Below are 14,156 nucleotides of genomic sequence, written 5' to 3'. Positions count from 1 at the left end.
ATATCTCCCCCTTTCAATTGTACTATATGCTCATTGAACGAACATGAAAGAATTCATCAACACAAACACTCAAATGCAAGATTAATTAACAAAATAAAAACAACTTCATGACATGTATGTTTGAGATTGTGGTAGCGGTGGCAGTTCAAAATGCTTTTTGTTTAGAAATGCATCAAAATAAAGTTTTTTTATTTTTTTTTAAATTATTTTTAACATCAACACATCAAAACGATCCGAAAACATAATTTTTTTTTTCATTTTAAGCATTTTTTTTTACAAATTTTGAGGAAACATAGTTTATACCGCATTCTCAAACACTCTCAGTCATAGCATATCAAGACATAAAACCGATTTGATAAACTAGCATACCAAAGTGAAACTTGAATTGAATCGGAAACATTTTCCATTATTTAGAGACTTAAAGTAAAAAACTTAATCTTCTTAGACATGCCATAATCTAAATAAGACACCAATCAATATCAGTTACATATCCACCCAGCTGATTTGGTTTAAATACTTATGGATCAATTACATTACCTGTTTTTTATTTTTCTCATTCTAAAAAGTAAAAACTACAATTGAAAACTTATGAATCAATATCAGTATTATATCCTGAGTGGAGCATGTAGCAACCTTGCAAAATTAAATGGAGTGTGGACATTCTAGACCTCGAACCCCTCGAACCTTATAAAGGTTATTTGTTTAGTCCACCACCACATGAAGAAGGAAAAAGATGTTTAAAGAAAAGAAAGGAATTGCAAGAAAAGAAATAAAAAGCACAGGAAAAGCAATAAAGAAAACAACAAATAAAAGTAGTAAAGAAAGATAAATTAAATTGAAATTGGATATATAGGGCTTGACATCATTATAGTAGTTATATTACCCTCTATATATAAGAGTAAAAAGTTTAAATCCTACCTAAAAATATAACTCTAATCCTATACAAATATTGATATCAAATAAAGGAACTTTATTGAATCCTAATGCAAACTAAACTTTTCCTCTATTTATACCTATGTGAATTCTAAGCTAATTTGTGACTTCCAATTAGTTACGGTATTAAAAACTCCATCTCTAAATAGAATTAGGCTTTCTAGTTCTTTTTGCACATCCAAACTCTTATGATCAATGGCTTCTCTTTGGTTGATCATGACTTTTGTTCATCTAGTTGTTTGGTCATTAAAAAATTGTTAGAGGGTATATTCATATTTTAAAAATTTTTTAAATATAAAATGACTTATTTACCCCTAGAGTAAAAAACATTTAGCACGGTTGACTAAGGATTTTTTTTTGTCTTTTTATTTTTTAGAATATAGTAAAAAGACATCTTTGCCCTTTAAAAGAGAAAATTTGCCCTTAAAAAGAGAAAAATAAGGCGTGAGTTTATGACCTTCTTTGTCCTTTCACACAATTTTTGTTTTGTAATTTATAAACTCATGAAGGACATTTTTGTCCTTTTATGTTGGGTAATTAGTTCTTTTATTGCTAGCATGCACTCATTACGTGCCAATAAGTGGGTGATGTTCGCATCGTTTGGACGGCACGTGCGACATCTTATGGTAACAAATCTACCCTTCCGCCATGTTATTGAAAGCGCCACTATGTCATTTTTCTCTTGGTATGGCACATGACGGCGGATGATGGACGATTTGTTGTCGATGATCATTTCCTTCTTTATTTTCTCTCTCCTATAAAAAAGTACATGTTTGTTCTTTTTGTTTTTTGTATTTCAATTTCAGTTTTTATTCTTTTGGTTTTTTATTTTTGTTCTTGACCCTTTTATAAAAGTTTTTCTTTTTCTCAATTTAGTCATTCAATTTCAATTTATCATACATTATTTTTTCCAATTCGATCCTGATTCTTTTTTTTTCTATTTTTTTTCTTGGCTCTTTTGTTAAAGTTTTATTGGTATTCAATTTTATCTTTCAATCAAAGTTTATATGGTATTTTTTTTTCAATTTGGCCCTAATTCTTTTGATTTATTTCCCTTTTGTTAAAATTCATTTTCTTTTCAATTTAACTCTCCAATTGAGAATATTTGGTTACCCTCTAATTTATTTTATATTTTTATTGTCATCCTTATTCTTTTAATTATATATATTTTTAAATCTTTTTATGTAATTAGTTTTTTCCTAGTTTTATCCTTTAGAGTCTGGTTTGTTAGGGATTAAGCTTCACAGTTTTCTCATTTGTGGTGCTTAAGATCTAATGACCCGAGTCACCTGTTTGAAAAGTTAATACGGCTCAATATTCTTTTTTTTGCTCATTTTCTTTTCTAATTTCATCATTCTACATTTTTGTTTTAAAAAGATTGGTTTTATGGTTATCTTTAATTTCTTTTCTATCAGTTTATCCTGGTCTCATGACTTAGACCATTGGTTTTGCAAGCATTTTTTCAATATTTTGTTTTGAAATTTTTTTGCGTGTATTTAGTTTTTAAAGATATTATTTTGATTCATCGATATTTTTTTTGTTTTATAAAAATGATTTATATTTTTAGAAATAAAAAATATTTATTTTTAGAAAATATTTATAATATGTTTGGCCTTGGATAATTTTTTTTCCTTTTATTTTATTTAACCAGTTTCATATATGTTTCTATATCTGTTATCTTTTATTGATTTTAATAAAGAAGTTCAATAAACACAACCCATTAAATGTCTCATTTTGCAAGACCAAATATCTTGATTTAAACAACTTATTTATTTATTTATTTATATAAATGGTTATCAATTTATTTAATTACATGTTTACACAAGCTTTTTAATTTACACTTTGATTTTTTTATGAAAAAAACACATCAAAATATCCTGCATATCCAATTTGTTTTTTTTGAAAAAAAAATATACAACTCGTGATGATGCGCATATCAAATAGCTAATGAATGTACATTTGGCGTAGATACACCCTTAGGTCAAACAATCCTAGCAACTAGATCATAAAAAAATATGATTCGAAATAGTCAAATGAGCGACCGACCTAGATATTACCTTAGAAACTTTGGCATTATGTTTAAAAAACATTATTACATGTTGAATGACAATTCTATATAAATATCAACATGAACTTTCTCAATAAACACATCATAACCATTAGTGGGAAGCCTAAAAAGATAGGATAATAGCTTACATGTAATGGTGGTAGGTTTCTTGTTGCTCATGCTCTTGACATGATAATGTCGACCATGGTCATCTTCCTTGAATGTAAGATTACTGTAGAATTTTCTTATTATATTCGGATTGATTTCCTCTAGTATTTTAGCAAAATATGTCCATCCCACATTTGTAATAAGCTCTTGAACAATAAAAGTTTGCGAACTCATGAAAAAAATACCTAATAACCTTTTAATATAGCTCTCTTATAAAGGCTAGTGTTGTAATTCTCATAAGTCATGTCTAACAAAAAAAAAAAAAATTCACACCCAAGGAGAGGGCTTGAAGGAATTTTCATGGTGGTGAAAAAAGTATCCTCTTATTGGTTAACTTGTGAGCATTGTTTAGTAGTTCAAAGGTGTTCCCTCATTATTTAGGTTTTCCCTTTATTTTCATAGTTATATTGAGTTTCCTTCAAGCCTTGTACTTTACTCTCGAAGGCATGCATAAATAAAACAACTTTAGGAGGCTTGAATGTTTAAGAAAGAATGAAAGATTTAAGGTTATATTTTATAAAAATGGTGAGGTTTTCGGTGTGTTAATGGTTGAATATAAAGAGAGATTGAAAAGAGAGTTTGGTGAGTTTTTGAAATGTAGAATAAGTGATATGAAATATGGAGATGTTCTGCTAGAGAATAATGTATTTATAATCAAGTTACACTTGGTAAATCATCTTATTTTAATTTTTTACCAATGGTTTTTATTTGTGTCCCATTAAGTTATCTAATAAGTTGATCTAAATATAAATTATAATACTAAATAAAATAAGTTTAAATAAATTAGACATTTTAATTTATTATTAATTCAATAATTGATTGATATATATTTAAAGATCAAATATAATATCTAATAACCTGTCATAATCTTTCAAATATTAAAAAAGTTATAAGTGGTTTGTCTTGATCTTTCAGTGACCATTTTCTCAATATAATTATTATCTATTTATCAAGAATGTTTTGATTTAGACATTATAGCTTGAAGTATATTTGTTTTGTTAAATCATTTTTGTTCTCAACAGTATAGTCATTAATTATTTGAATAAGATTTAAAACTCTTTTCAAATCTCATTCTACATTGGCCAAGGATTTCATAACAAATACTATCTTATAACCAATATCTGATCATTTATTATCCTTGATAAGGACAACATGTAATCAGGATCAAAGCATAACATTTTCTATATAATATAACTTTGAGATCTCAAGTCTAATGATCACTTACACAACTATCATATGAGTCTTTCTATAGACATAAGTGATCTTTGTATATGAAATTCTTATGTGGATTCATTCAATGTACATGTCATATGAAAAATACATACATATTAGTTTTAAGTATCTCTTATACCTCAACTTATAATAGCATTTTCTTCCTTTCATAAAAGAAAAATGTAATATTTATCGTTCTTAACAGCTCTAGTTAATATTCAGTCTTAACAAACTATTGACTATGAACATTAAAAATAATGCTTTGATGCAATATGAATCTCATAATCATAACAACTTTATAATTTTATTTATAAAGCATTTTTAACCCATGAAATTTATCTTTATTACTCTATATTTATTAATCAATTATAAATAAATATTAAAGATAATGAAAGTCTTTATTAATAGTAAATATGTTTTACATAAATAAAATTTGTGTTACATACAATCAACCAATTGGCTATAAGGCATATTCACTAGCATAAAGATTATTATCAGATTTATCACATAAGCCTTTCCATAGATACATGTGATCTATCTATATGAGTTAGTTTAGTGTATATTTCATCTGACAAGCACTTATCTATTAATGCTAGATATCCTTTATACCTCAGCTTATGAATACAACTGTTTCATTTCATAAAAAAAATATATAATATGTATCAATCTCAATATCTCTAATTAATGTTTGGTTTTAATATAGCATTAATCAAGAACAATAATGCTTTAATGTAATAGGAATATCATAAAATAACAATTTTATAATTTCTTTTGCAAATATGTTTTTTCCCAAGGATTTTATCTTTTCTTTAGACTTATTAATTAAATATCAGATTCATTAATCAAATATAAAAGAATATTAAAGATTAAAAAAAATTTTATTAATAAAAAATATGTTTTTACATAAACAAAGTTAGTGTCATGTGCAACTAACAAAGTGGATACATGATATAAACACAAACAAATACAACCTTTTAAAACTGGGGTGGTTTAGAGACAAGAAGCCTTTTTATCTTTTCTACCAAAGGTTTGTAGCTACTTTATGATTTTATCCTTAGTAGAGATTAATCATTTATCAATATTGTTGTTTTGTAGAAAAGTGATATTTTATCCAATATTGATCTTTATGAAGAATATTTTGGGCTTGTTGAGCCATTCTTTTTTTTTTTTCTTTCATAGTAATGTTTTCTTGATACTAGCATCTATGATCAACTCCAGCCTTTAATGTGGTCGATCAACATTTGTTTTCTTAGAACTTTTTTTTTAAAAAAAGCCATCAAGTTTGCAGGTAGCCATTATAATAGTGACTTTAAGGAATGAATCATCATCCACATTCATCTTTTTATCCATAAAATATATGCGTTGACAACCTAAAGCCTTTTGGATTTTGTTTTTGAAGACTACATAGTTATTAATGTCATATTTTCTAGAATCATACCATTTATAGTATTGTTTCTCCTTGATTTTATCAGCAGCAGTGATCATGTGATTGCAAATAAGTTTAATTTTCCTCCATATATTAACTAGTGAAAGATCTCTTTGGTTTTTTTTTTAATACCAAAAGAGTATTCCTTTTCTTTAACTCATTTGGTTGCCTTTGCTTCTTTGCTACTAAGTTTCTTAGCCTCCTTAATCTTTCTCAATTTCACGTTCTTAAACAATCTTTCATCATTGATTTCAGATATCAATGTAAGCTATTGTTGAAGCTCACAAAACTCTTTGTCAAAGTCTAAATTAGTTAATCAATATGCACTCGTGACATTATTTGAATAGCCAATAAGGAATGTTCTCTTTAGTGGTTTTTTTTTACTTGTTTTGTGAACATCTTCTCATAATGAGCAACGTCATTAGTGAAGAAGTAGAGCTCTAAGTACGTGGTTTTTACAAATGTATTTATTATGTTTTACTATATTCCCTCCAATAGTAACTTTATGCACTCCTGCTCAGTTATAGCCTTAATGCATTTAGTTTTTAATGTCCTAAACTACAAGATATAAATTTTTATAAACTTACCTAGTTCCTAGATGAACTAGATAAATGAACCACTATGACTTTTAGTTCTATCCTATAAAAGTGTTCATAGAAATGAGTTTCCATCTTTTCTCAATTATTAATTAAGTTGGGTAGCAGTGTAGAGAATAATGGAAAGCCATTTTGATTAATAAAGAACCAAACAACATTATCTTTATAAAAGAGTTAGTTGAACAATTGCTATATTGACATGTGAGCTCAGCGATATGTTCATATATTAATAGGATATCCCTTCCAAAAAATAGCTTGAAGTCATTTTTATTCCTCAAGGATTAAGTACAATCTACCAACCTATATAGGGTATAGACAATTATAAGCAAGTTCCTTTATTAATCCTACTTCTAGCCTCATTTTTTTTAAAGGTTAAGCTAGCTTAGTTTTGTCTATCCTTTTCTTTTATTATTGAATAAATTATAGTGTAAGGGGATTCAGGTTCTTTTACTATAAAACAACTTGTAGAATTGCTTAGGATTTTCCTTAGATGTGTACGTCCACATGTTACTAGGCCTATTCTAATAAAGTTCATTTTGTATATGATTCAATTGATCAATTATAGCCTACATAGTTCGATTGACAACCATTATATCATTGTGATAGGTCATGTTAGTTGTGTTTTACATCTCCATCTAGAGAACCTTTATATTAGCATTAGATAGACTTATATGTTGATATTAAGCTACTTTGTTTTTGTAGCTATCATAGTTGTTTAGCTTAAATTTATCCCAGTTGGTTGTGACCATTGTACAACATAGTCATAGTTAGATATACATATGGTTATGTATAGGATACTAATGCACCAAAGTGCCATTTTGTGTTTGGTTGTGATGGCCCGATTATAAATGAGGGAAATGTAAGGGACTATATAGGAACACCAGAGGTGTATCCAAATATACTTATGTGTTGTAATGGTGAGTTAAATGATGAAAATTTATTTTTGGGCACTTTCCCCCACTAATGATCTATTAGAATATAGGAAAATGGTGGATTTTCAAGATATTCATGGCGTAAAAGATGGCCTTTCTTTGTTTCTTATATTGATTGTTTGTCCAATGCATCAATGATGAATTTACTTGTGTTTTTCTTCGGAGGCATGTTTTAATGACTTTTAAATAGATTTTGAATACATGTCTCACTAAGCATACTAATCTATATGTTGCCAATTAAATTTACCTAGGATTGAACTTCTAATAAAAGAATGACTATCTTGAACAAATAAACACATGAGTAAATTGCAAGAATTTGAATATGTTGGGTTAACCATTATTTATAGTAGTATATAGCTTTATTTATATTATTATAGAGTTTAAATTCTACTTACATAGGTAATTCTAATCCTAAATAAATATTGATATAAGACAAAAAGGCTTATTAAATCTTAAAATAAGCTAAATTCATCTTCTATTGATACACACGACTCCCAGGATAATCTTTGACTTCTGATTAGTTATTCTACGAAAAACTCCTACTCTGAATAGAAGAATATCTTTTGGTTATACATACAGAAAAACTTTATTGGTCGATCACTTTCTTTAGTTGCTTGGTCAACTAGTCAATTGCTTCTTCAATTATCTTGGCAATCAATGAATCTTTCAACTCTATCAATTCTTCTAATTCATGATTGATATTAGCCACCTTCCCTTGTTTTATGATGAACAATCATTGTTCTTTATATTTTACATGTGTATGTTTATTTTATGAGTCAATAATAACCTACTTAATGTATGAGGTCACATCTTTTACAACCAAATAATTTTTAGAGGTTTAAAAGATTAAAATCTAACTAATCTTTTTCACGAGACAAAGATTGAAACCTACATAATTGTTTTCACGGGATTAATGTCGTAACTTGACTAATCTTTTTCACGAGATAAATATTGAAACCAATGTGACTTTTTTTTTTATCAATATAACATTTAACAGTTTTACCGACATACATTTTCCATCATTGTAAGATTACCATTTCGTTGCAAAAATTTTCCGTCAAAATAATGTTCGTTAGTAGTTCCATGTTTTGTCGCTAATTCTATCGGTAAAAAAAAATAAAAATTGATGGTTGTACAGACAGAAATAAACCAACAGAATCATTTCGTTTGTATTTCCATCGAGAAATCATCGATGAAATAACAACATCGGTGATTGTGGCATATGCAGTAAATATTTTGAAACTCCCTGAATAATACCGACGGAATAATTCTGTTTGTAAATCTATCGGTTAGAATTTAAAAATATTTTTAAAAATAAAACTATGTAGAATAAATAATATAAAATTGTATAGAATAATAGTAAAAAAAACCAATTAAGAAAATAAAATTGTATAAAACATTAAAAATATAAAAATAAAGTTAAATAATATTGATCCAAATATTGATTACAATTTTAAAGTGTTTCCAAAAAAAAATTGAACTAAAACAATGGCGGAGTTGGAGGAGGAGGAGGCTGGTTGTTTCCAGGAGCATACAACCAAAAAACAGGCGCACATGTACCACCCATCTGTGATCTCATGTCTATGACGAGCTGGCGTGGTTGTTCATAATCCGTCGAGAGTTGCTGATATTGCTGTTTCAAGGCCACGATCTTTTCAGACTAGGTGCTCGATACTGATTGGGAGCTTCCAACAGTTGAGACACTACGGGTCACCCGTATGTTCTCGACCGTAGTATTGAAGAGTTCGTACACCCGATTTTTATCAGGTTCACTGGACGATCCTGTCTCCATCCACAAATTCAGATTGAAAATCCAAGTGGGTCGAAGGATCATCCTCGTATCTCTCCCTCAACCGGCTATTATATGTCTCCTAGAAATTAAAAAAGAAAGCATCATATTCAATTCAAGAAAATAATATCTTACAAAGTAAAATGGTTGAACAAACATGCACAAAGTGTTGAGCACGGTTGTTGACGAATCATTGTACGCCTCTTTGGTGGTCTTCACCCTGCACGTGTGTCTCCACAAATAGCTCAATTGGGCTTGGCTCACGTTCAAGAGATGTGGCCTATAAGAAAACAATATTGCAAGTTAAATATATTTATAAATAACAACAAATTAATTAATGATAGATTTCATTAAAATTATCCTTGCCATCCACTTTGCATATGCATTGAATGAAACTGAGCTACCAGTATGCGTGGTCACTGAACCATGAATTTTTCGGTTCTGGTTGTCGGCACCAGACTGTGAGCCTCGTGTGAACCGCTCAGATGTCACGTGCTGGATATATTGCGCCCATATATCCTCAGAGATGTATGGCAGCCTGAAATCCCTCTAAACCGCCACATCATTTCAGCCTTTTAGACTATTATCTCTAGCGTATTTTTTGGCTTATTTTTTGCGCTTCATATCAAAAGTCACGTAACCTACTTCCATTAACAAATTTTATATGAGTTAATGACAAATTAGATTTTAAAAAAGCAATACGAGTTGGCGTATGTTCCTCTTCTTGATCGACACATAAGAACAAGTCATCCTCACTACTAGAAAAACTAGCTGTGACCATATGCTCACAACATGCTGTTGATTTCGTTCTAGGCATCTATACAGATTGAACGAATAATTACATAATCAAATTTGATTATTTAAAAAATATTTGGCAGCACCTCCCCTATACTGGAGACTACCCAAAATTTTCAAACCTACAAGTATTGACAATATATATGCCACAAACTAGTTGATTCTATTTTATGTATACCAAAAATTTCATATTTTTCAATTTCATCTCATTTTCAAAATGACAATAAAATGTTTCTAACCGTAAAATAAAGAAAAAAAATCTTATATATAACCTAACATCTATACAAATTTAACAATAAAATAAAGAAAAAAAATAAATTTAATTCTATATAATCAACTAACATCTATATAAATTCATCAATAACAATTAAAATTCATGGAAACAGTCAGACACTTTATTATGTAATAATAGAGTAAAATTGAGATAAAATAATTAAATTTAATCCTATATATTCAATTAACATTTACAAGTCAAATTCAACAATAACAATTAAAATCCAACAAAGTATTTAATTATTATGACCATACAAACAATAAAATAGACAACAAATTAAAAAAAAAACTATAGACTTTAGGAATGAAAAATGCTTACCTTAATATTGTGTTTCTTTCTAGACTTTATCTATGTACAATACAAAAAAAAAAACAAAACAAAAATATATTGTTAATAAAACAAATAAAAGATGAAAAAAAGAAAATCATTAAGTATATTGAATCGCAATACATACCTTTTAATTTGTTGAAGATAGAACTAAAGATTACAAGAAAAAAACAAGAGTTTTGAAATGGATGAGATGAAATGAAGGATAGAAAAAAATGAACTGAAGGGGCTCTCGGTGGGAGTTATACTGTAATTTTTCCGATGGAATCACCGACAAACTATTAAATAATATTATTTTTAATTATTCCATTGGTGAATTTTCACAGTTCGTCGATAAAATTTTAAATTTCACACTAAAATTTTTAAATAACCCTTTAGAATTTTAACATTCCATCGATACTGTGAAATAAGTACACGCGGTCAGAGATGCATTAATTACTTGCGCTTTGGAATTCACATTTTGTCGGTGAGTTTGTCAGTAATTATGGGCTGCACCAATATAGAAGGTGAACTGACACGACCAAAAGATTGATGTCTTTTCCCAAGTGCAGGAGTGTCGAAATAATAAATAACCCGGCAAGACCGGGGTCGAACCACAGGGAGGTTAATTGTATAAATTATAGATAACAATAATACAAAAGTAACAATAACAACAACAACAACAACAACAACAATAATAATAATAATGTTAATAATAATAGTGAAGAAGAAGAGGAAGAAGTTGATGAGAACTTTGAGATGGAAGATTAACGTAAGGATTAAACAATGATAACAACAAATGTCAAGGTTAGAGGATCCACTAATGATATTTCAAACAAGTATAGTATAAACCCTTATTATTCAATTGGAAACCACACACAAGGAGGTTCCAATCAGATTATAAATTGTTAATATGATTACATTAGCTATCTTATTTGAATAATGCTAATACTTGTAAATGTTTTCAGGCATTCATGATTATAACTTATGTTAACAACAAATCAAGTTCCTTTCATAGCTCAGGTGTCGGTTATACCATACAGTATGGGCTATGAAAGTGCCAAGTATTTGTTGTACCAAGTGTTATACAACATAAATCTAGATTTGTACCAGTGCATCATTAAGTCTTAAAGACCAGTCTTTCCTATTAGGGTTCACTGTTTTCTCCAAGATTTGTTTGATCTCCCTATTAGCAAGCTCTACCTGTCCACTAGTCTGAGGGTGATAAGGGGTGGCAACTTTGTGAGTGATTCCATATTTCTTCATTAAAGACTCAAATGGCTTGTTGCAGAAATGTGTTCCACCATCACTTATCATGGCTCGAGGGATTCCAAATCGACTTAAGATATTGTCTTTCAAGAATTTTATCACTGTTTTGTGATCATTGTTTCGACTTGGTTTTGCCTCTATCCATTTTGAAACATAATCTATTGCGACTAATATGTACACGAAACCAAATGATGAAGGAAATGGAGCCATGAAATCTATACCCCAACAGTCAAAGATCTCAATGACAAGAATAGGATTTAAAGGCATCATGTGACGTTTTGAAATAGATCCCAACTTTTGATAATTTTCACAAATCTTACAGAATGCATGTGAGTCCTTGAACATGGTGGGCCAGTAAAATCTGCATTGTAAGATTTTTGCAGTTGTCTTTCTTGATGAGAAATGGCCCCCACATGCCTCAGAATGACAAAATTTAATAACACTACTTACCTCATTGTCAGGAATGCATCTTCAAAATATTTGATCAGGACAATATTTGAATAAATAAGGGTCATCCCAATAAAAGTTCTTCACTTCATTCAAGAACTTTCTTTTGTCTTGGGTACTCCAATGAGCTGGCAATTGTCCTGAAACAAGAAAATTAACAATATTAGCAAACCAAGGCATCGTAGAGACAGAAAATAAAGATTCATCAGGAAAGTAGTCATCGATTGGTGTGATGTCAGATTTTGAATCTGTTGTCAATCTTGACAAATGATCGGCGACAACATTTTCTGTGCCTTTCTTGTCTTTGATTGTGATATCAAATTCTTGAAGTAACAAAATCCACCGCACCAATCTAGCCTTAGAATCTTTCTTAGAAAGAAGATATTTCAACGTTGCATGATCACTAAAAACAACAACAGGTGAGCCAACAAGATAAGACCTGAACTTTTCACATGCAAATACTACTGCAAGTAATTCTTTTTCAGTGGTGGTGTAATTCATTTGAGCACTATTTAAAGTTTTACTTGCATAGTAAATCACATAAGGTTTCTTATCTTTTCTCTATCCCAAGATAGCACCCACGGCGTAGTCACTAGCGTCACACATTATTTCAAAAGGTAAAGACCAATCAGGAGGTTGAATGACTGGAGCAGAAGTAAGCTGGTTTTTAAGTTTAACAAAGGCTTCTTCACAATGTTCAGTCCATTCAAAGATATTATCCTTTGTTAGAAGGTTACTCAAGGGCTTAGATATTACGCTAAAATCCTTGATGAACCTTCTATAAAAACCAGCATGTCCTAAGAATGATCTAACATCTTTAATAGATTTTGGTGTTGGCAAGTTAGCAATTAACTCGATTTTAGATTTGTCAACCTCAATTCCTTTTGATGAAACAATGTGACCAAGTACAATGCCGTATGTTACCATAAAGTGACATTTTTCCCAATTCAGTACAAGATTCTTCTCTTCACACCTGCTCAAAACCTTTTCTAAGTTAGTCAAACAATCATCAAATGAATCACCAAAAACAGAAAAATCATCCATAAAAATCTCAAGAAAACGTTCAACCATATCACTGAATATACTAAGCATGCATCTTTGAAACGTGGCTGGTGCATTACATAATCCGAAAGGCATTCTTCGATATGCAAATGTACCAAATGGACATGTGAAAATAGTTTTCTCTTGATCTTTTAATGCAATTTCAATTTGGTTGTAGCCTGAATAGCCATCTAGGAAACAATAAAATTCATGACCTGCAACTCTTTGTAGAATTTGATCCATGAAAGGTAAAGGAAAATGATCTTTTCTAGTCATTGAATTAAGTTTCCTATAATCAATACACATGCGCCAACCAGTAATAGTCCTAGTTGGAATTAACTCATTTTTTTCATTTGTTATCACAGTAACTCCAGACTTCATAGGTACCACTTGAGTATGATTTACCCATTTGCTGTCAGAAATAGGATAAATGATTCCATTATCTAGAAGCTTAATGACTTCATTTTTCACTACTTCTTTCATATTAGGATTAAGCCTTCGTTGCATTTCTCTAGAGGGTTTAACATTTTCCTCCAAATAAATCCTGTGAGTGCAAATCAAAGGACTAATTCCTTTTATGTCAGCTATGGTCCATCCTAATGCATTTTTGTGCATTTTCAGAGTTTGTAATAACTTACCTTCTTGCTGTGCATTAAGTTTGGAAGAGATTATTACCGGAAAGGTTTCATTTTCTCCCAAAAATGAGTATTTGAGATTGAGGGGTAACGGCTTCAAATCAGGTTTTGGTGGTTGAACACTTGAAGGTATTGGCTCAATTGATCGTGGCAGCAATTCCTCAATTTGTGGTCTCCAATTACTTGCCTTTGATTCTTCCTGAAAATAAACCATTTGCAAATCATCAGATTCATCAATCTCAATTTCATTGGAAGTGGTTTGAAATTGATCATGAACTAATTTTTC

The sequence above is a fragment of the Populus nigra genome, chromosome 15 (genome assembly GCF_951802175.1).
Source record: "Populus nigra chromosome 15, ddPopNigr1.1, whole genome shotgun sequence".
In the NCBI taxonomy this organism is placed as follows: domain Eukaryota; kingdom Viridiplantae; phylum Streptophyta; class Magnoliopsida; order Malpighiales; family Salicaceae; genus Populus; species Populus nigra.
The sequence above is the reverse complement of the archived record's forward strand: the minus strand, read 5'-3'. Positions refer to the sequence as shown.